The sequence below is a fragment of the Mobula hypostoma genome, chromosome 8 (genome assembly GCF_963921235.1).
Source record: "Mobula hypostoma chromosome 8, sMobHyp1.1, whole genome shotgun sequence".
In the NCBI taxonomy this organism is placed as follows: Eukaryota; Metazoa; Chordata; class Chondrichthyes; order Myliobatiformes; family Myliobatidae; genus Mobula; species Mobula hypostoma.
The window spans coordinates 126,017,986-126,042,396 of record NC_086104.1 but is presented as its reverse complement, the minus strand read 5'-3'; the positions used below and the strand labels follow the sequence as shown (position 1 = coordinate 126,042,396).

Here is a 24,411-nt window from a genome sequence, read left to right as displayed (position 1 = left end):
GAGCAACAATTCAGCAATCAGTCTGGGTACCTTGCCAATTTTGGATCCAATTTGTCAGCTTGCCTTCAATCACATGGACTGTAATGCTACATATAACATGGAACAGTATAACATGGGGCCAGCCCCTTTGACTCATGATGTTTTGCTGAGCTACAGTACTGTGCAAAAGTGTGAGGCACGTGTAAAAAAATTCTGAAAAGCGAGATGCTTTCAAAAATAATTAAATGAAAAGTTTCTAAATAAGAAAAGATTTTCTATGAAGAGCAGTAAACAGTAAAAAACTGAATCATATCAATATTTGGTGAGACTACGCTTTCCTTTTAAAACTGCATCAATTCTCTTAGGTACACGGTCGTGCAGTCTTATAAGAAAATCAGCTGGTAGGTTGTTCTAAGCACCTTGAAGAACTTGTCCCAGTTCTGCAGAATGGCTGTCTCACTTGCTTCTGTCTCTCTAGGTAATTCGGGACAACCTTGATGATGTTGAGATCAGGGTTCTGTAGAGGCCAGACCATCTGAAACCATATAAAAAAAAATCTAGGGTGCCTAAGACTTTTGCACAGTACTGCTGTTAAAATAGTAATCAAATGCTAATCCCTTCACAATATCGATATCCCTCCATTTCCTGCACATTCATGTGCCAATTGAAGAGCCTCTTGAACGACTATAGAATTTGCCTCCACCACCACCTGGGTAGTGTGTTCTAGAAACACCGCTCTGTGTAAAATTATGCCCCACACATCACAAAGTTCAAAGTAAATTTATTGTCAAGGTATGTATATATCAATCTATACTACCCTGAGATTAATTCGCTTGCTGACATTCACAGTAAACAAAGAAATACAATAGAATTAATAAAAAACACATAAACATTGATAAAGCAACCAATGTGCAAATACAATAATAATAACAAATAAATAATTGAATAAATAATACAGAGAACTCCTTTCCTCTCTTCATCTGAAGTCCTTTGAGCTTGCTCCCCTCACCTTAGGTACACGCCCTCTGGTATTAGACATTTCAACCCTGGGAGAAAGATGCTGTTTGTTTCCTCTACCTATGCCTCTCATAATCTTATAAACCTCTGTTAGGTCTCCCATCAGCCTCCACCACTCCAACGAACAACCCTCCAATCATGGTGAACCTCTTCTGCACCTTCTCCAAAACCTTCACATTCTACCTGTAGTCGATGACCAGAGCTGAATATTTCATATGCGGCCTAACTAGAGTCTTATAAAGCTGCAACAGTTTCCTGGCTTTTGAACTCAATCCTTGACTAATAAATAGAATCATGCCATGTGTCTTCTTTACTACCCTGTCAACTTTTGTACCCACTTTCAGGGAGCTATGCACCTGGACCCCAAGACCCCTCGTACATCGACACTGTTAAGGGTCCTGCCATTAACAGTGTACTGTTTCTTTACATCTGATCTCCCAAGTTTGTTTGGGTTAAGTTCCATCTGCTATTTCTGTACGCATATCTGCAAATGACTTATATCCCACAATACCCTTTGCCTGTCTTCAATGCTATCCACACCGCCAATCTTTGTATCATCTACAAACTTACTAACCCACCCATTTACATTTTCATCCAGGTCATTTATAATTATCACAAACAGCAGAGGTTCTGTTGTGAATCCACTAGTCACGACTTTCATCCATGATAAGTCCCTTCGACCACCATCCTCTGTCTTCTAAGAGTAAGTGATTTCTGAATCCCAAATGGTGAATCTCATTCATCTTAATCTTCTGGACGAGCCTCCCACGCAGGTCCTTGTCAAACCCCGTACTAAAATCGACGAAGACAACATCCACAGCTCTCCCATTATAAATCACCTCTATTACCTCCTTGAAACATTCAGTCGTTAGAAAAGTGGTACTTGCTTCGCACAAGCCCATGCTATAGTTTTCCAATTGCTCATCGATCCTACCCCTGACATGAGAATCACTGGTCTATAGTATTATTCCTATTATCCAGTATTATCCCTATTTCCCTTCTTGAATAATGGAACATCATTAGCTTCTCGCCAGTCCTCCGGTACCTCACCTATGGCTAAACAGGACATAAAGATATTTGTCAAGGCTCTAGCAATCTCATCTCTTGCCTCCCTCAATAACCTAGGATTCCATTAGGTGCTGTGGACTTATCTAAATTAATATTTTTGAAGAGACCCAACACTACCTCCTTCTTTATCTCAAAATCCTCTAGCAAATTAGCATGCTCCACACTGATCTCCCTATCCTTCACATCTTTCTCGTTGTAAATATTGATGCTAAGTACTCATTAGGAAGTCATACACATCCTCCACCTTTATCCAAGCACACATACCCTCCAAATATCCGGACCTGCCTCTCGGTTTTTTTGCACTACCTTACTTTCCATTTTTCTATTTTCTATTTATGATTTATAATTTAATTTTTTAATATTTACTAATGTTTACTATTTTTAATATTTAATATTTGTAATCCAGGAAGTGGGAAGCGCAGAATCAAATATCGCTATGATGATTGTACGTTCTAGTACCAATTGTTTGGCGACAATAAAGTATAAAGTATAAAGTATCCTTGATTGGTCCTACCCTCCCACAATTATCCCCTTGCTCTTGATGTATAGAAAGCCTTGGGATTCTCTTTAATTCTACTTGCCAAAGACTTTTCATGGCGCCTCCTGGCTTTCCTAATTCCATTCATTAATAAGTCATAGAGCATTACAGTACAGAAGCGGGCCATCTAGAGTGTGCCAAAATATTTTACTGCCTAGTCCTATTAACCTGCACTGAACCATAGCCCTCCATATTCCTGTCATCCATGTGCTTATCTAAACACACACCATCCTCTGGGTGAAGAATTCCTCTCTCAGTTTCCCCTCAAATATTTAATCTTTCACCTTAAGCCTCTAGTTCTAGATTCACCCAACCTGAGGGGAAAAAGCCTGCATGCATTCACCCTATCTATACCCGTGTGATACCTCATATCTCCTGTGTTGCGAGGGCTGAATATGACCCCATGGCTGCACAACGTCCCAGTCAGCTGGACGTTGCCACACTACTTGCCTTCACTCTTCTAAATCAACACCTTTGACCTCAAGTCTGTCAGGTGATGATCAGTATGGGATGTTGTGACTTGAAGGACACTGTGGGGTGGTTGCCTGAGCAGTCTGCCCAGACCATCTGGCAAAATACCTCATAGCCAGATCTCCCCAACAAGCATCAAGACCTTGCTGGGCTGCCTGTGACAATGTGCATCCCTGTCAGATCCCTCCTACAGGCGGGAGGAAGAGATAGCAGCGCGCCGCGCCGTGCAGCCCTCCAGTGAAAATGATACCGTATCCGTTAAATAGGGGCCGTGGACAATTCTGATTTGATGGAGACAGACATGAAAGCACAGGGGAACACCTGGAGAAGTTTCTGAAACGCCAGTTCGCTGCCGTTGTTACTGTGTGATCGAGAAATCTTCCGGAGGGAAGGCCCCAAAATCCCTGGCTTTGCCTGCTGCTGGCGACTGAGATTGAGGTCGAATCATTCGGATAGAGTTGGTGCTCAGTACTCGGTGTCGGAGGGCCGATCGGAAGCTCGAAGTTTTCGGATGACTCAGAGTCGGACTGTGGTTGGGCATGGCAGGGAGAGTTTTCTTCCTTCTCCTGTCTGCGTGAGATGTGGGACATTTGAGAGACTTTGAACTTTTTACTGTGCCATGGACTGTTCTTCATCAAGTTATGGTATTGTTGCATTGTTGTAACTATATGTTATAATTATGTGGTTTTGATAGTTTTTTCAGTCTTGGTTTGTCTTGTGTTTTGTGATATCACACTGGAGGAAATATTGTATCATTTCTTAATGCATGCATTACTAAATGACAATAAAAGAGGACTGCGTGTCTTCATAATCTAAAAAAAAATGCCTGGACCATGCACCCACTGCTGAGAGGACTGTAGTGGGGACAAGACGGTTGCTCACCTCTTTGTGGGCTGTGGGTTTGAGAAGAGGGTGTGGACGAAGATGCAAGGGCCTTTGTCACAGTTCACCCGAGCAGCTGCGTGATAGAGGAGTGTCTGATCTCTGGGCTGTTCCCAGGGGCATGCAGAGAGATGGACATCAAGTGCTGCTGGAAGATCATCAACTCAGTGAAAGGTGCCCTTTGTTCTGCCTAAAACGGGTTAGTCTTTCAACACATTGAGATATCAGGAAAGGACTGCTGCTGACTTGCACATTCTAGGCTGGACCACAGTTTATGGTTCTTCTGTTATTGGACAGGGAGGGGCCGGGTTGGAAGCTCCTCGGGTATTGTACTGTAATAGTGCTATTGTTTCTAAAATTTAATTTAATATTGTCTCTAAGCACAAGAATGAAATATTCTTGTAAATATTTTTATTATGAATAAAGTTTATTTCGGATAAAAAACACCTCCATCATGTCGTCTTGTATCCTTTTTCACTTCAAAGAGAAAAGCCCTGGTTCACTGAACCTTCCCTCACAGGATAATGTGAGGGAAAGGTGAAAGACAACATCTTTGTTCCTTCCATCTCCTGGTTCCATCCAACCAAAATGCCGCAGATCCAAGCACCTTGTCCAAGCTTTCTGAGGATACAAGGCTGGGTGCCTCTGTAGGTTGTGGGGAAGGTGCAGAGGGAGAGAGTTGAACAAGTGACGGTGCGCGAGATGGAGCACAGTATGGCAAAATGTCGAGAAAAAGGAAAGTGCTGGTGTCTGCTGTAACCTGCTTTTCCTGGCAAAGCATTAACATATCGAAAGAAATCAGAAATGTAAACACAATGAGCACAGTAAATATTATTTCTGGGGTCCTAGTTACGGTGACTCGAAGTGGCGCAGCTTGATGGAAACAATCACATATTCACATTTCAGCCTGCTACAGCTAAAAAACTGTATCTAAGGTCTGTACAGTCAGTAGCAATATTTTAATGCAACTAAACAATCTATTGCTGCTAAAAACCGATAGAAAAAGATCCCACTGTGGTGGTGGAAACAAGGTAGTTGCAGTGGGCTAATTGTACATTAAAAAAAACGAGGTTTTTGACTCTCAATACTAACTATCTTGCTGGCAAACGTACAGTCTCTGGTAAATAAAATTGAAGATCTCAGAGCTACAGGGACATTAGGACCACTTGCATCTTTTGTTTCCCGCAATCTTGGTCAACCTATATACTGCCAAGATAGAATTGCTAAGTCTTTTAAAGCCAAAGGCAGAAGATTTTGCTTCATGACCAATTCCTCATGGTGTACAAATGTGGCAGTACTGTCCCAATCCTGTTCAGTGGATCTGGCATGCCTTGTGATTAAGTGCCAGCCATCTTACCTGCCTCGGGCGATCTCAGCGATCATTTTGGTAGCAGTGTACATTCCACCTCAGGACAATGCCCAATAGTCTCTAGACAAACTGAGCGATGTAATCAACAGGCATGAAACAACACATCCTGATGCTTTCCCCATCATTTTGGGGGATTTTAATAAGGCCAACTTGAAAAAGTCACTAAATAATTAGTATCAACAAATCATTTTTAGTACCAGAGGAATCAATACACTGGGCCACTGTTACGCCACCATCAAGAGCGCTTACTGTGCTATTCCACGCCATGCTTTGGGAAGTCTGATCACTGGGCTATATTTCTACTCCCTGAGTATAGGCAAAGACTGAAGACTGCAGCACCAGTAGTGAGGACCAAGAAGGTATGGACTAGGGAGGCACAGGAGTGCTTACAGGACTGCTCTGAATTGGTGGACTGGATTGTATTAGGGACTCATCTTTGAGTCTGGATGAATAAGCTGCAGTTGTCACCAACTTCATTAAAACCTGCGTGGATGAGTGAGTGCCTATGAAAACTTACTGTACGTTCCCAAAATGAACCAGGAGGTCCGTAGATCTGTGGCATTTAAGCCTGGTGACCCAGGTCTGTACAAGAAAGCCAGGTAGGACTTGCAGAGAGCTATTTCAAGAGCAAAGAAACAATTCCAAGCGTGGTTGGGGGCATGTTAACTCTGGCAGGGTTTGCAGGACATTACTTCCTACGAAGCAAAACCCAATAGCATGAATGGCAGCGATGCTTCACTGCCAGATGAACTCAACGCCTCTTATGTTTGCTCTGAAAGGGAGAATAAAACTACAGCTGTGAGGATCCCTACTGCACTCGGTAACCCTGTGACCCTGTGTCGGTATCTCAGATGCCGGCATCGAGCTGTTTTTCAGGAGGGTGCACCCTTGTAAGGCAGCAGGCCCTGCTGGAGTACCTGGTAAGGCTCTGAAAACTTGTGCCAACCAACTGGCAGGGATAGTCAAAGAGATTTTCAATCTCTCACTGCTATGCTTGGAAGTACCCACCTGCTTCAAAAGGGCAACAATTCTACCAATGCCCAAGAAGATCAGTGTGAGCTGCCTTAACAGCTATCGTCCAATAGCACTCACATCTATGGTTTGAGAGGTTGGTCATGACTAGAATCAACTTCTGCTTCAGTAAGGACCTGGACCCACTGTAATTTGCCTGTCGCCACAGTAGGTCTACAGCAGACACAATCTCAATGGCTCGCCACATGGCCTTGGATCACCTGGACAATACAAATACCTGTGTCAGGATTCTGTTCATTGACTATAGCTCAGTGTTTAACATCATCATTTCTACTATCCTGATCGAAAAGCTACAGAACCTGGGCCTCTGTATATCCCTCTTTAACTGGATCCTTGACTTCCTAACATTGGATGCACAACAATTCTGGCAGGGTTTGCAAGACATTACTTCCTACAAAGTGAAACCCAATAGCATGAATGGCAGCGATGCTTCACTACCAGATGAACTCAACGCCTTCTATGCCGGCTTTCAAAGGGAGAAAATAGCTACAGCTGTGAAGGTCCCTGCTGCACCTGATGACCCTGTGTTCTTTGTCTCAGAGGCCGATGTTAGGCTGCCTTTAAAGAAGGTGAACCCTCGCGAGGCGGAAGGTCCAGATGGAGTACCTAGTAAGGCTCTGAAAACTTGTGACAACCAACTGGCAGGAGTATTCAAGAACATTTTCAACCTCTCTCTGCTACGGGCAGAAGTTCCCACTTGCTTCAAAAAGGCAATAATTATAACAGTGCCTAAGAAAAATAATGTGAGCTGCCTTAATGACTATCACCAGTAGCACTCACATCTACAGTGATGAAATGCTTTGAGGAGGTTGGTCATGACTAGACTGAACTCCTGCCTCAGCAAGGATCTGGACCCATTGCAATTTGCCTGTCACCACAATAGGTCAATGACAGATGCAATCTCAATGGCTCTTCACACGGCTTTAGACCACATGGACAACACAAACACCTATGTCAGGATGCTGTTCATCAACTATAGCTTAGCATTTAGTATTATCATTCCCACAATCCTGACTGAGAAGTTGCAGAACCTGTGCCTCTATACCTCCCTCTTCAATTGCATCCTCGACTTCCTAACCGGAAGACCACAAACGTATCCTCCTCACTGACAGTCAACACTGGTGCACCTCAGGAGTGTGTGCTTAGCCCACTGCTCTACTCTATCAATACCAATGGCTGTGTGGCTAGGCATAGCTCAAATGCCATCTATAAATTTGCTGATGATACAACCATTGTTGGTAGAATCTCAGATGGTAACAAGAGGGTGTACAGGAGTGAGATATGCCAGCTAGTGGAATGGTGCTGCAGCAACAACCTGCCACTCAACGTCAGTAAGACGAAAGAGCTGATTGTGGACTTCAGGAAGGGTAGGACGAAGGAACACATAGCAATCCTCATAGAGGGATAAGAAGTTGGGAGAGTAAGGAGTTTCAAGTTCCTGGGTGTCAAGGTCTCTGAAGACCTAACTGGTCCCAACATATCACAGTTATAAAGAAGGTAAGACAGTGACTATACTTCATTAGGAGTTTGATGAGGTTTGGTATGTCAACAAAAGCACTCAATATATGTACAGTGGAGAGCATTCTGACAGGCTGCATCACTGTCTGGAATGGGGGGGGGGTGGGTACTGTACAGGACCGAAAGGAGCTGCAGAGGGTTGTAAATTTAGTCAGCTCCATCTTGGGTACTAGCCTACAAAGTTCCCAGGACATCTTCAAGGAGCGGTGTCTCAGAAGGGCAGCGTCCATTATTAAGGACCTCCAGCACCCAGGGCATGCCCTTTTCTCACTGTTACCATCAGGTAGGAAGTACAGAAGCCTGAAGGCACACATTTGGTGATTCAGAAGCAGCTTCTTCCCCTCTGCTATCCGATTCCTAAATGGACATTGAACCCTTAGACACTACCTCACTTTTTAAATATATATTATTTCTGGTTTTTGCCCGATATTTAATCTATTCAATATACGTATGCTCTAATTTATATATTTTTTCTCTTCTGCGTTATGTATTGCTAAGTTAACAAATTTCATGACACATGCCAGATATTAAACCAGATTCTGATTCTGATATTTACTGTAATTCAGTTTTTCCCCCTCTATTTATCAAAGTTAACAAATTTCACAACATACACCAGTGATGTTATACCTGATTCTGATTATGAAGTAATGAGTGACATAGATAGAGTAGACCATGATGAGGCCACTCTCAGGGTGGAGGAGCAACATCACATATTCTAACTAGGTAGCCTCGAACCTGATGGCATGAACATTGATTTCTCCTTCCAGTAATTTTTTCTCCCCTTTACTTTTTTCCCTTCCCACCTTCCTTCTTCTTCTATTCCTCTATTCCCCACTTTGGCCTCTTGCCTCTTCTCACCTGCTTATCACTTACCTCTGGTGCCTCTCCTTCTTCCGTGGTCCACTCCCCTTTCAGCTATTTAGTTGAAAGTGACCCTGAGATTAACAGTAGTCCTGGCGAATGGCAGGGGGAGCTATATAACAAGCTGAACGGCTCACTTTTCTTTTATTTCTGATACTCCAGTGATCCCATACTTGCTCCCTCTTCTCATTGGTCCCAGTGAATTTTACTCTCCCCACTAATCCCAGTGTATTTATCCTCTCCTCACTGATTTTAGTGTAATTACTCTGCCCATTAATCCCAGTGTATTTATCCTCCCCTCTGACCCCAGGCCTCACCTAAGACTCACCTTAGGCCTCTTGTCTCCTGGTTCTTGACCCCATCCATCGGCACTTTCTATCTCATCTGTCTACATTCTTTATGAGTTTAAATGTCTCAATAACTAGTCTGTCCCGAGGAGAGTAATACCATCTTCTCCTGTCTACACACATAACAGGTCTTCATCTCTGCAATCGTTTTGGAATATTGTTCTCCAACTCCACCAGCGCCTGAAAACATTTCTATGTAATGTAAAGATTCATAAAATGAACCAGTCTATTTATCAATTTCTTGCACAGATCCCAGTGGATTTACTCTCCTCACAGATCCCAATGTATTTATACTCCCACTAACCCCAGTATATTTACTCTCCCCTGATCCCAGTGTATTTACTCTCCCCACTGATCCCAGTGTGTTTACTCTCCCCACTGATCCCAGTGTATTTACTCTCCCGACTGACCCCAGTGTATTTACCCTCCCCATTGACTCCAGTGTTTACTCTCCCCTCTGACCCCAGTGTATTTACTCTCCCCATTGATCCCAGTGTATTTACTCTCCCCATTGACCCCAGTGTGTGTTAACTCTCCCCACTGACCCCAGTGTATTTACTCTCCCCCGATCCCAGTGTATTTACTCTCCCCCTGATCCCAGTGTATTTACTCTCCCCGAATCCCAGTGTATTTACTCTCCCCGAATCCCAGTGTGTTTACTCTCCACTGACCCCAGTGTATTTACTCTCCTCACTGATCCCAGTGTATTTACTCTCCCACTAATCCCAGTGCATTTACTCTCCCCACTGATCCCAGTGTATTTACTCTCCACCGATCCCAGTGTATTTACTCTTCAATGATCCCAGTGTATTTACTCTCCCCACTGGTCCCAGTGTATTTACTCTTCACTGATCCCAGTGTATTTACTCTTCACTGATCCCAGTGTATTTACACTCCACCGATCCCAGTGTATTTACTCTTCACTGATCCTGGTGTATTTACTGTTTGTCTCCCCACTGATCCCAGTGTATTTACACTCCACTGATCCCAGTGTATTTACTCTCCCCAGTGGTCCCAGTGTATTTACTCTTCACTGATCCCAGTGCATTTACTCTTCACTGATCCCAGTGTATTTACACTCCACTGATCCCAGTGTATTTACTCTTCACTGATCCCAGTGTATTTACTCTTCACTGATCCCAGTGTATTTACTCTCCCCACTGATCCCAGTGTATTTACTCTTCACTGATCCCAGTGTATTTACACTCCACCGATCCCGATGTATTTACTCTCCCCCCTGATCCCAGTGTATTTATTCTTCACTGATCCCAGTGTATTTACACTCCACTGATCCCAGTGTATTTACTCTCCCCACTGATCCCAGTGTAATTACTCTTCACTGATCCCAGTGTATTTACTCTTCACTGATCCCAGTGTATTTACACTCCACCGATCCCAGTGTATTTACTCTTCACTGATCCCAGTGTATTTACTCTTCACTGATCACAGTGTATTTACTCTCGCCTTGATCCCAGTGTATTTACTATTTGTCTCCCCACTTTTCCAGCCCTGTCTGCAGTGCCCACAGATCGCTGTGTGTAGGAATTCTGGATGTTGGTAAGTAAACATTTTTCATCTTATCTTAATTGTGCGACTGTTATAACAGTGCCTTTTTTTTGCAGTAGTTAGTATTGCTATTGAGTTGTTGAAAGCTAGCCTTTCTCTATAAATGTATTCCTCTCCCAGTGGTCTCCATGTATTTACTCTCACCCTCAATGGTGTCAGAGTGTTTACTCTCTCCGCACTGATCCCAGTGTATTCTTTCCAGTAGCTGCTCTATCACTGATGTGAGCCTCACTGGCCTGTAATTTCCAGGACTTTCTTTCTTCTACAGCAACCTGTCAATCCTCCAGGAAGTCATTTGCAGTTAGAGGGGAATAAAGATCTTGGCTAAGGCTCTAGCAATCTTATGTCTTGCCTCTCTATATTTCGTCAGGCCTTGGGGATTTGCCCAGCATAACATTCTTCAGGAGACCACCTTTTCTCTTTGCATGCTCTTTTCCATTTTTCTCCCCATGTCATTGTGCCAATGTGCATCATAACCTCTGGTTGCTCATCCTCCCCCATGAAAAAGTCCTGCAGCCACTCAGAGACATCCTTGGCCTTGGTACTGAAGAGGCAATACACAATCCTGGAATTTCTTTTGCTACCACAGAATCTCTTGTCTTCCTGCAGTTAAGTCTTCTGTAACTATAGTCCTAGTCTGACTTCACCCCTCGCCATTGTGGCCCGAGCCAGAAGTGGTGCACTTGTTTTTGAGCTATACAAATGGCGAGGGTCATTGTGATGACCCGCTGGTACACCATTGCTCATGGGCTTCCACTCACAAATATAATCCTCCAGCCTCATTGGCCAATTCCATTGTTAGAGCATAGAAACAGAATTAGGCTATTTGGCCCGTCGAGTTTGCTCTGCCATTTCATCGTGGCTTATCCATTTTCACTTTCAACTCCATTCTCCTGCCTTCTCCCCATAACCCTTATGCCCTGATTAATCAAGAATCAACCTCCACCTTAAATATACTCAATGACCTGGCCTCTGCAGCTGCCTGTGGCAATGAATTCCATAGATTTGCCACCCTCTGGCTCAGGAAATTCCTCCTAATTTCCATTCTAAATGGATGCCTCTCTATTCTGAGGCTGCGTCTCCTGGTCCTAGAATCTTCCACTATATGAAGCATCCTCTCCACATTCACTCTGTCTGGGCCTTTCAATAATCAAGTGATTTCAATGGGATCCCTCCTCATTCTTCTGAATTCCAGCGAGTAGAGAGCTAGAACCATCAAATGCTTCTCATACAATAACCTTTACGTTCCCGGAATTGACTCCCGTGAGCCTCTTCTGGACCTTTTCCAATGCCAGCACATCCTTTCTTAGATAAGGGGCCCAAAACTCCTCACAATACTCTAAGTGAGCAAGCTGAACCTATAATCTGTTGCATTTCAAAGAATGAGAGGTGAGCTGATAAGAACATGCAACATCTTGTTGGGAAAGTGAGGGTGGATGCAGAGCTGATATTTCCTCTATCTGTATAGCAGACACACTCACTGAAGTCCACAATACTCTGGATACCAGGCGACCAAGATACACAGATATACAGTGGTGGATACTGTTGGGGGAGGAAAGAACCAGTGCAGCACAGTACTCCAAGGGAATTCTCACCAGTGCCTTATAAAGCCTCAGCATTACATCCTTGCTTTTATATCCTAGTCCTCTCGAAGTTAATGCTAACACTGCATTTGCCTTCTTCACCACCGAATCAACCTGTAAGCCCTGTAAGCTAACTTTTAGAGAATCCTGCACAAGGACTCCCAAGTCCCTTTGCACCTCCGATTTTTGTTATTTGCCCATTTAGAAAATTGTCTATGCTTTTGTTCCTTCTATCACAGGTTATACCATACACTTTTTGACACTGTATTCCATCTGCCACTTCTTTGCCTGTTCTCGTAATCTGTCTAAGTCCTTCTGCAACTTCCCTGCTTTCTCAATACTATCTACCCCTCCACCTATCTTTGTATCATCTGCAACTTTGGCCACAAAGCTATCAATTCCATCATCCAAATCATTGATATATAATGTAAAAAGAAGAGGTCCTAACACTGACCCCTGCAGAACCTACTGGCAGTCAACTAGAAAAGGCTCCTTTTATTCCTACACTTTGCCTATGATAGTCAGCCAATCTTCTATCTATGCTACACATACAACATGCTAGAGGAACCAGCAGGCCAGGCAGTATCTATGGAAAAAATTACAGTTGACATTTTGGGCCGAGACCATTCATCAGGATGAACGGTCTCTGCCCAAAACTTTGACTACTTACTCTTTTCCATAGCCTCCTGAGTTCCTCCAGCATTTTGCATGTGTTGCTATAATTTTCTTTCTTATGCCTCCCTCCCTTCTTGTAGAGTGGAATGACTTTTGAAAGGTTCCAGTCCTCTGGAACCATGCCGGAATATAGTGGTCTTGAAAGATCATTACCAATGCCTCCATAATCTCCATAGCCACCTCTTGCAGAACCCCTGGGGCGTAGTCCATCTGGTCCAGATAATTTAATCACCCTCAGACCTTTCAGCTTCCCAAGCATCTTCTCCCTACTGATAACAATTGCACTCACTTCTGCCTCTTGACACTGTCAAACTTTTGGCATACTGCTGGTGTCTTCCACAGTGAAGACAGATGGAAAATACTTATTTAGTTCATCCACCATTTCTTTGTCGCCTACTACTACCTCTGAAATGTCATTTTCCAGTGGTCCAGTGTCCACTTTCGCCTCTCCTTCACTCTTTATATATCTGAAAACCTTTTCATATCCTCTTTAATATTACTGGTCAGCTTACCTTCATATTTCATCTTTTCCCTCCTTATGGCTTTTTTAATTGCCTTCTGTTGGTTTTTAAAAGCTTCCCAATCCTTTAACTTCCCACCAATTTTTGTGCTATTATATATCCTCTCTTTTGCTTTTATGTTGTTTTTGAGTTCCCTTGTTAGCCCTGGTTGCGTTATCCTGCCTTTAAAATATTTCTTCTTTGGGATATATCTATGCTACACCTTCCAAATTTCTCCCAGAAACTCCAACATTACTTGCTCTCCTGTTATCCTTGCTAGTGTCCCCTTCCTATCAACTTTGGCCCACTTCTCTCTCATGCCTCTAGAATTCCCTTTACTCCAGTGTAATACTGAGACATCTCACTTTAGGTTCTTCCTCTCAAATTGTAGGGTGAGGTCTATCATATTATGATCACGGCTCCTAAGGGTTCCTTTACCTTAAGCTCCTTAATCAGATTTGGTTTATTACGCAACACCCGTTCCAGAATAGCCTTTCCCCTAGCGGGCTCAGCCACAAGCTGCTCTAAAGGCCATCTCATAGGCATTCTACAAATTCTTTCTTTTAGGATCCAGCACCAACATGATTTTCCCAATATTCCTGCATTTTAAATCCCCCATGACTATCGTAACTTTGCCCTTTTGACAAGCGTTTTCTACCTTTTGTTGTAACTTGTAGTCCACATCCTGGCTACTGTTCGGGGGGCTGTATCAAATCAAATCAAGTTTAATTGTCATTCAAACCATACTTGGATTCAGATCAAGTCAAGTTTATTGTCATTTGACTACATACATGTATATAATGTATGTAGAAACTAGATGTTTCTTTGAACCAGGGTGTAAAGCACATAACACACAATAACTTATTAATGGCTTGGGGGAAGAAACTGTTTCTTAGCCTGACCATTATGCATTTTAGGCTCCTGCCTGATGGTAGAAAGTCAAAGAGGATGTTGGATGGATGGGTGAGGTTTTTAATAATACTAAGGCCCCTGCATGTGCAGTGCTCATGATGAATGTCCCTGATGGATGGTAGGGAAACCCCTATGATCCTCTCAGCTGTTCTCACAGTCCTTTGTAGGGCCTTTGGGTCTGATGCTCCTCTACAAGATGGAGATGCAACTTGTTAGGATGCTCTCAATAATGCTCCTATAAAACACAGTTAAGATGGGGTTGGGAGCCTTGCTGGCCTCAAACATCTTAGGAAGTGGAGTTGCTGCTGTGCCTTCTTGTTCAGGGAGGTGATATTAAGGGACCAGGTGAGGTCATTCGTGATGTGAACTCCCAGGAACTTGGTTCACTTAACTCTCTCTATGGAGGAGCCATGTATTCACAGAGGGGGATAGTTTGTCTGCACCTTCCTGAAGTCCACAATGATTTCCTTTGTCTTCTTCACGTTTGGGCTTAGGTTGTTCTTCTCACACCAATCTGCCAGCTGTTCCACTTCCTCTCTAGACTCCATTTTGTCATTGAATAAGATAGCGTTCTTCCAGGGCCAAGATGCAAAAGCATGCATGCACACTCAAAATAATGAGAAAGGAAAAAAAAGAGCGCAGTCACATGTGAAAACACATTTTTAGTCCAAGATCCTGAGCAACAAGTCTCGCAAATCGATGGTTCCCGGCAGACCAGACTATAATTCCACCGAACCAACACTGGAAGGCCACCCCCAACCGATCCCGGATGCCACACTTCAATTCAAGCCCGAGGACCAAGCCCTAGTCCTCGCCCCAACCAAGGTGACAGTGCTGCCCCGCCGCCTGTCTCACCACCAAACAAAGGAAGCAGGCCTGTGGCAATCAATGTTCAACGGAGTCTTGTGAACGCAAAAGAACTGTCCAAGACGGTCACACAAAGTTTCACTACACGTCGGCCTTTGCACCAACTCGAAGCCACCAGCTCCGGTGCCTCTGAGTAGCCGGCAGCAGTATGGTCTGCACCTAGATCAGCTCTCTGGAACACAATCCGGCTTCTCCTGTGGCCCGACAGCCCAACCCGACCTCCCCGGCTGGCTACTCCGAACAGTGAGCAGCTCACTGATGCACTAGACTTGCTGCACACGTAGTTATTGGAGTCAAGAATAGTCTTACTATGTATAAAAACACATTTAACAGAGAAAATTGTACCTTTGGTTTGCCCCGCGGGGCTGCTGCGTGTATATGTGCCACCATCTTACAGATATAATTTCCATCAGCGTCTTTTTACCCTTGTAGTTTCTTAACTCTACCCTCAAGTATTCTACATCTGCCCATCCTATGTCATCTCTTTCTAAGTATTTGTTTTTGTTTTACCAACGGAGCCACCTGAAACAGTCTGCCTACCTGCCTGTCCTTTTGATACAATATGTATCCTTGGATGTTAAGCTCCCAAGTACGATCTTCTTTCAGTGACAACTCACAATGTCATTCATACCTTCCAATCTCTAACTACACTACAAGACCATCTCCCTTACTCTGTAGGCTGCGTGCATTCAAATACAATACCTTTAGTCCTGTATTCACACTTTTTGATTTTGTTCCCATGTTACACTGCAACTCATCCCACTGACTGCAATTTTGCCTTATCATCTGTCTGTCCTTCCTGACAGTATCACTGCACACAGCATCTGATTGTATACCAAATGCCCCATCCTCAGTCCTGTCACTCTGCTTGCCATACTCCTGCCAATTTAGATTAAACCTTCCGCAACAGCTCGAGCAAACCAGTCCGCAAGGATATTGGTCCCCCTTGGGTTTTTGTGTAACCTTTGCTTTTCATACAGGTCATTCCTATCCCCAGAGAAGATCTCAGTGATCCAGGAGTCTGAAGCCCTACCCCCTGCACTAATTCTTCTACCAAATCATCCTATTCTTACCCTCACTGGCTTGTGGCAGAGGCAGCAATCCAGTGGTTATTACCCTGGAGGACCTGCTTTTCAGCTTTCTACCTAACTCCCTAAATTCTCTCTTCAGGACCTCCTCCCTTTTCCTACCTATGTTATTGTTGCCAATATGTATCAAGACTTCTGGCTGCTCACCCTTTCCCTTTAAAATGCTGTAGACTCGATCCAAAACATCCCTGACCCTGGCACCTGGGAGGCAACGTAACTTCTGCATATCTATTTCACGTTCATAAAATCTTGTGTCTACTCTTCTATGAAATCCCCTATCAATACTACAGTCCTCTTCTCCCCACTTCCCTTCTGAGCCATAGCACCAGGTTTGTCGCCAGGGAAACTCCTCCCCAGTGGGTCGTCCCCCTCAACAGTATCCATAGTGGGGTCACTTATTATTGAAGGGACAGCCACAGGGGCAGTCTGTATTGGCTGCTCATTTCCTTTCCCTCTCCTGATAGTCACGCAGATACCTGCCTCCTTCAACTCAGGGGTGACTACCTCCTTGTAGCTGCTATCTGTCACCCCCTCAGTTTCCCGTATAAGCTAAAGGTTCATCATTTTGGAACCAATTTGCTAATTTGCCTTACGCAGTGTGGGGTGTCATCTCCAGGATCAATTTTGCTTATATTGGTGTTGATTTATAATTGTCACATATACCAAGATACAGACAAAACTTGTCTTGCATACTATTCACATAGATCAAATCATTACACAATGTATTGAACAAGGCAAAACAATAACAATACCAAATAAAGTGTAGCAGCTACAGAAAAAGTGCAGTGCAGGTAGACAATACAGTACAAGATCATAACAAGGTGGATTAAGAGGTCGAGTCTATTTCATTGTACAAGAGGTCCATTCAAGAGTCAGGTAACAGCGGGGTTGAAGCTGATTTTAAGACTGGTGTTATGTGCTTTCAAGCTATCTGTTGCCTGATGGGAGGATGTGAGAAGATAGAAATGTCGGAGGTAGTAGGGGTCCTTGATTATGTTGGCTGCTTTGCTGAGACAGCAAGAAGTATAGACAGAGTCCACAGAGCAGAGGCTGAGCTGTATCCCCAACTCTCTGCAATTCCTTGTGGTCACATGCAAGATCAAAGAGCAGGACCTCTAAACTCATAATCTCTGGATTACTTCCAGTGCCACACGCTATGTGTAGGAATAGCTCAGATAAGTGTGGAGTGATCGGGAAAAATGTAAAAGAGAAGGAGGCTTTCATTATGAATGAAGGAGAGAGTCACTGCAGTAATAAGGGAGGATGTCTGAGAAGGCATCTCAAATGGATTAGCGTCAAAAAGAAGATAATCACTTTACTGGGTGAATACTACAGGCCTCCCTCTAGTCATTTGGAGAAGGGAAATAGGTGTTTGCGGAATGCGTGATATTAGGAGGTCGTGTTGATAGTGAAGTTTGCCATAGGTTACAAGGGGATCTTGATCAGTTAAGGAAGTGAGCTAAGGAGTGGCAAATGGATTTCAACATAGGTAAGTATGAAGTGATGCATTTTGGAAAATCAAACCAGCATTGGACTTGTACTATAAATAGGCACCAGGGAGTGTTGTGGAACAGAGAAATCTAGGAGTACAAGTATGTGTTTTGTTGAAAATAGCGTCACAGGTAGATTGGGTGGTAAAAAAGTCATTTAGCACACTGGCCTTCGTTAATTAGGGCACTGAGTATTGGAGTTGGGACATTATGTTGCAGTTGTATAAGTCATTGGTGAGGCTGTACTTGGAGTGTTCTGTACAGTTTTGATCACCCGGTTAGAGGACTCAAACTCAAAATAGTGTAGAAAAAATTTATGAGGATGTTGCAAGGTCTGGAGGGCCTGAGTTATAGGGAGAGGTGGGCCAGGCCAGGTCTTTATTCTTGGAGAATAAGGAGAATAATGTTGACCTTATAGAGGTTTATAAAATCACGAGAGGCATAGATAAGGTGGGTGGTAGCAGGCTTTTCCCCAGGAGAGGGGAGTCCAGAATTAAGAGGCATTGATTTTGGGTGAGAGGGGAAAGATTTAAAAGGTACTTGAGGGGCAACTTTTTCATGTGTTAGTATATGGAATGAGCTGCCAGTGGAAGTGGTTGAGACCAGTACAATGGTATCATTTAAGAAACACTTGGATAGGTACATGGAAGGTTAAGGATAGGGGCCAGACCCAACAAATTGGAACCATCTGGGTGGGCACCATGGTTGGCATAGACTCATTATGCTGAAGGGCCGATATCAGTGCCATATTGCCCTATGATTCTAGATATGTAAACGAATGAGAGAGACAGATTTACAATAATAGGGGATTTGAACTTTCACTGTATTAGACAGGGCAAAAGGATTAGACGGGGCAGAATTTTTATAATGCATCCAGAAGTGCTTTTAGTACTGGTACATATATGGTCACACCTGGTAAGGAACGAGACCTAATCCCAGGTAACAAAGGAAAGCAAATGGTTGAAATATCAGCGGGCAAGTGCTTTGGGGATAGAGATCATAACTCAAATTTCATATTTATGTGAAGGGATAAGCACAGTCCAGAAATTAAGCCTGAATTTAATATCACTGTTTATCTATATGCACCAAAGAGAAAGGCGTTGTAGTTGGAGATTTCATTTGGGACTGTGAATTTCTAGAGCATGTTAAGAACATAGACCACAGAACAATACAGTATGGGAACAGGCCCTTTTTCTCACAATGTTGTGCCAAATTAAATTAATCAAATGAGTAATCGGATGTCCAACTAAACTGATCTGTTCTGCCTCACAATGTCCATATCCTTCCATTCTCTGCACATCCACGTGCCTGTCTAAGAGCCTCATGAACAATCTACCATATCTGCTTCCACCACCACCACACCAAGCAGCACATTCCAGATGTTGTCACTGAATAACTTGTCTCTGAAAACTCACAGTCGTTCTTTAGTCACGCTTTATTTACTTATGCATAGGGAGAATAGCATGGCCCATCACCACACTGTTCAGAAAAGTTTGAACTAAGAAATGCCACTTTGAGACAGAAAGTGAATAGTTGAATGCAGATATTGACCAACTGGAAACATTGTGGATATTGAGATTCCTTATTTGCGAGATCAATCATCAATCACAGTACAATAATACAGGTATTAATAGCTAATAGAATGTACATGTTAAAGGCCAATAATACTTCAGAACTAGTAAAGTACTACCAATAATAAGTGTTACTCTAGATTTCTTTGTTTGCATTCACATATTGGATGTTTGACAGTCTTTGTAGTGTGGTGTTTATTGTGTTTCTTTGTTTTGTAGCTGCCTGCAAGAAGATGAATCTCAAGGTTGTATAGGGATACATACATTGATAATAAATGTACTTTGGCTTTGAACTACCTTGTCTTGGTATGCCAAATGGTTCCAGTCCACTGCTGTGCAAAGGAGATCTGTGCTCTTCAAAGAACTACCAGGGTTAACTGCACATTATTTGTAAAGTATCCATTCCTGCACATTATCTGAGCTCTTGCGTTGTCACAACTTCCACACAGGCACCCAACACTCACTTAAAAAAGACCTGCCCCCTACATCTCCTTTGAACTTACTTCCTCTCACTTTTAATACATGACCTCTGCTATTAGATATTTTAACTCCGGGAAAAAGATACTGGCTGTCTATCTATGCCTCTCATAGTCTTACAAACATTTATCAGATCTCCCCTAAGCCTCTGCCACTCCAAAGAAAACTACCAATTTGAATCACCAGGCCTGATGAGATGTGCCCCAAGCTGCAAAGGAGGGGATTAATGGGGTGCTGTTGGACAGATTTGAATCTTTGTTGGCCACAGGTGAGGTACCAGACAAGGAAGATTGTGTGAAGAATTTCATGCATGATGACTGGGTAATTATAAGGCAGTAAACAGCTGTCTTGGTGAAATTATGGAAAAAATATTCTGAGAGTCAGGATTTATCTGTTGTTGGAGTTAATCTAAGGTAGTCAGCACAAACATGTTAGTGGGAGGTCCTCCCTGACTAATGTTTCTTTTTGAAGAGATAAAAATATTGATGAGGAAGCGTTGGTGATATAGTCTACGTAGATTTCAGTAAGGCCCTGAGAAGATCCCATATGGTAGACTAGTGCAAAAGATTAAAGCTTATGGTATCCCAGGTAAATTGGCAAATTGGATCCAAGTGGTAGCATAGCTGTTAGTGCGCCACTATTACAGCTTAGGGCACTGGACTTTGGAGTTCAATTCTGGTGCGGTCTGTAAGGAATTTGTACGTCCTTCTTGTGAATGTGTGGGTTTCCTCTGGGTGCTCTGGTTTCCTCCCACATTCCAAAGACGTACCGCTTAGTAGGTTAATTGGTCATTGTAAACTGTCCAGTGATTATGCTAGGGTTAAATGGGTGGGTCGCTGGGCAGTTCGGCTCATTGGGCTGGAAGGGCCTGTCCCACGCTGTATCCCCAATAAAAATAAAATTAAATTAAAAATTGGCTTGGTCATAGGAGACAGAGGGCAATGGTGCAGATTGCTTTTGTGACTGGAAGCCCATGACCAGTGATGTATGAAAGTATCAGTGCCTGGATCCCTACTGTTTGTTGTGTACTAAGGTGTGAATGTAGGAGGTATGATTAGTAAATTTGCAGATGACATAGATCAGTGGTGTTGTTGATAGTGTGGAGGACAATCTTAGAGTACAAAAATATGAATCATGGAGGCACAAGATACTACAGATGCTGGTATCTGGAGCAAAACACCAAGCGCTGGAGGAACTCAATGGGTCACGTACCATCTCTGGAGAGTAATGAATCTGTTATTTTGGGTCATGGGCACAGCCCTCCCTGCCATCGAGGACATCTTGAAAAAGTGGTGCCTCAGGAAGATGGCATCCATCACAAAGGACTCTCACCACATGGGTCACACCTTCTTAACGTTATTACCATTGTGAGGGGGTACTGCAGTCTGAAGACCCACACTCAAATGTTTTAAGAACAGCTTTTTCCTCTCTGCTACCAGATTTCTAAATGGTTCCTGAACCCACGAATACTACCTCACTATTCTTCTTTTATACTATTTATTTATTTAATGTAACTTATAGTAGTTTTTATATCTTGCATTGTACAGCCACAAAAATACAAATTTCAATAATAATAAATCTTTTTCTGGTTTTGAGGGGAGATAGATGGTATGAAGAATTGAGGGGAAGGGATGGAACAAGAGCTGGTCAGTAATAGGTGGATCTAGGTGAGGGAGGTGATAGAGTGTTGAGGGAAGAGGGACAGTGGGACTGATAGATGGTATGAAGAGGTGAGGGGAAGGGATGGAACAAGAGCTGGTCAGTAATAGGTGGACTGAGGTGAGGGAGGTGATAGAGTGTTGAGGGAAGGGGAAGAGTGGAAAGGATAGAAGCTGGGAAGAGTTTGGTGGAAGATGATGGGATGGTGGAACATGAAATAAAGGGAGAGAGGTGGGGAGGGGATCCAGTGTGGGTGTTGGGCAGATGGAGAGGTAGAGGAGGTGAGGGAATAACAGATCAGTTTGAAATAGCTTAGCTAGCACCTTGTGCAGTTGAAGTTCAGAGATACAGCCTTACAGGCCTGTGCTGCCCTGTCATGTGACACTCATGTGACTAATTAACCTGCCAACTTGCATGTCTTTGGAATGTGGGGGGAAAAAAACCCACACTGTCATGGGGAGAATGTATAAACTCCTCATAGTCAGCAGCAAGAATTGAATTGAATCCCAATTGGTGATTGCTGGTGCTGTAAAGTGATTGAGGTAACCGCTAAACTGCAGTCTTACAGGTGGTCTCCGAAGGTGATTGCACAAGTAGGTAGGGTGATGGTGATGAAGGCATACCGCATTTGCTTTCTTTCGCTGGAATGTAGAAAATAAGTACAGACCAGTCTTTGTAAAATATTATAAATAATTGGTTTAGCTACAGGTGTGCAGTACTGTTTGCAACATCATAGCGATGATGTGGTAAGACTGGTGAGGGAACAGTATAGTTGTAGCATGACAGAAAAGATATAGAAAATATTTTGTGGGGCCGGCTGGTGGAGCAATGACATCGGCGCCGGACCCGGGAGCGGAGGTTCCAGGGTTCGAAACCAGTCGGGTCTGCTCCCGAGTACGCTTTCCATCCGTGTCGGGTTGAGTGTTGAGATCGCAACTCGACCTTGTAAAATAAAGGGAAAAATACTGCGAAAATGTCTGTGTGAGAGAGTGCCTTGTAAAAGCCATAAAAAAGACATCATCACGGAGGCACGCACGCAAGCACATGCCAAAAAAAAAAGAAAACATTTTGTGGGCGCCACACTAGTGTAGCGGTTAACACAACGCTATTACAGCTCGGGGTGTCTGGGATCAGATTTCAATTCTGACAACATCTGTAAGGAGTCTGTACGTCCTCTCTGTGGAATGCGTGGGTTTTCTCTAAGTCCTCGGGCTTCTTCTCAAAATCCAAAGACATCCCAGTTGGTAGATTAATTGGTGCTTGTAAATTTTTCTGTAATTAGGCGAGGGTTAAATCAGGGATTGCTGGGCAGTGTGGCTCTAAAGGTGCGGTGTGGTAGCAGCATTATATGATTGCTATAGTAAGACTGGTGAGGGTGAAAAGGAGATTCCATCTGGATGTTGGCGGGGCGGAGCATATCAGTTGTGAAGAGAGACTGGATAGAATTACAACGATACAGCACAGGAACAAAACTCAAAGCTCCAAGTACATTTATTTTGATAGATGGATAGATAGATAGATATACATACTTTATTGATCCCGAGGGAAATTGGGTTTCATTACAGCTGCACCAACCAAGAATAGAGCATAAATATAGCAATACACAACCACAAACAATCAAACAACAATATGCAAACTATGCCAGATGGAAATAAGTCCAGGACCAGCCTATTGGCTCAGGGTGTCTGACCCTCCACGGCAGGAGCTGCAAAGTTCGATGGCCACAGGCAGGAACAACCTCCCATGATGCCCAGTGTTGCGTCTCAGTGGAATATGGCTGGAGTCCAACAGCAAAAAGTTCAATATCCAGGCTACAAACACATTCTTTGATTGTAATATGACCAGGATTGCACCATCAATGCATGTATACAGTATACAAATTTAAGATTTCACTTTTTGAAGGGCAGCCACAAAACAAAGAAACACAATAGAACCCTTTTTTAAAAAACCCACACAAGACCATCAGACATCCAATGTGTGCAAAAAAAAGAACAAATCGTGTGCAAACAATAAAAAGTAAACAAGTAACATTAACCGCAGAGTCCCTAAAAGTGAGTCCACAGCCACTGAGGCATGTGAAGCCAGTCCAGGAGCCTGATAGCTTCAGGCCACAGCCATGGAATCAGTTCAGCTCTATGCTGGTGGTTACAGGCCACAGCTACTGAATCAGTTCAGCACTGTGCCGATGGTTACAGACCACAGTCATGGAATCAGTTCAGCACTGTGCCCATGGTTACAGGCCACAGATACTGAGTCAGTTCAGCTCTATGCTGATGATTACAGGCCACAGCTACAGAGTCAGTTCAGCTCTGAGCCGATGGTTATAGACCACAGCTACAGAGTCAGTTCAGCACTGTGCTGATGGTTACAGACCACAGCCATGGAATCAGTTCAGCACTGCCCATGGTTACAGGCCACAGCTACTGAATCAGTTCAGCACTGTGCCGATGGTTACAGGCCACAGCTACTGAATCAGATCTGCTCTGTGCCCATGGTTACAGGCCACAGCTACAGAGTCAGTTCAGCACTGTGCTGATGGTTACAGGCCACAGCCATGGAATCAGTTCTGCACTGTGCCCATAGTTGCAGGCCACAGCTACTGAGTCAGTTCAATACTGGCATGCCTTTATCAAATCACGCAAATAACAAAAGAAAGTAAACAAAACTGCATAGAGCATGATCTGCAGAGTCCCCGAATGTGAATGCGCAGATGCAGAGCGCGTTCAGCACTGAGGCGAGTGAAACACATCCAAGAGCCCAGTAGCAGCAGGGCAACAACTGCTGTCCAACCTGGCGGTGTGAGACCCAAGACCTTCCACCCGACAGCAGTAGCAAGAAACGAGACAAGAGGGAGACCGGCCAAACACAGGCAGACGGCGCAGAACACCTGTTTGCTTTCCAGTCTTGTCCTTGATGATTTTAATCTTGTTCAATGTTTTAA

The 24,411-nt window shown here is 43.6% G+C and overlaps 1 protein-coding gene across 15 annotated transcripts in view; it reads left to right on the top strand.

Moving 5' to 3' along the window:
- Window positions 1-24,411, top strand: part of LOC134350907 (glutamate receptor ionotropic, kainate 5-like) — a 170,889-nt gene that overhangs the window by 39,599 nt on the left and 106,879 nt on the right. For 13 of the 15 annotated variants that reach the window (XM_063056738.1, XM_063056734.1, XM_063056728.1 and 10 more), the window contains one exon: window positions 10,590-10,639. The gene's annotated coding sequence lies outside the window, so the exon portion shown is untranslated. Of the gene's footprint in view, window positions 1-9,210; window positions 9,279-10,589; window positions 10,640-24,411 lie in introns of all 15 variants that reach the window. The other 2 variants (XM_063056743.1, XM_063056742.1) reach the window with 1 other exon arrangement.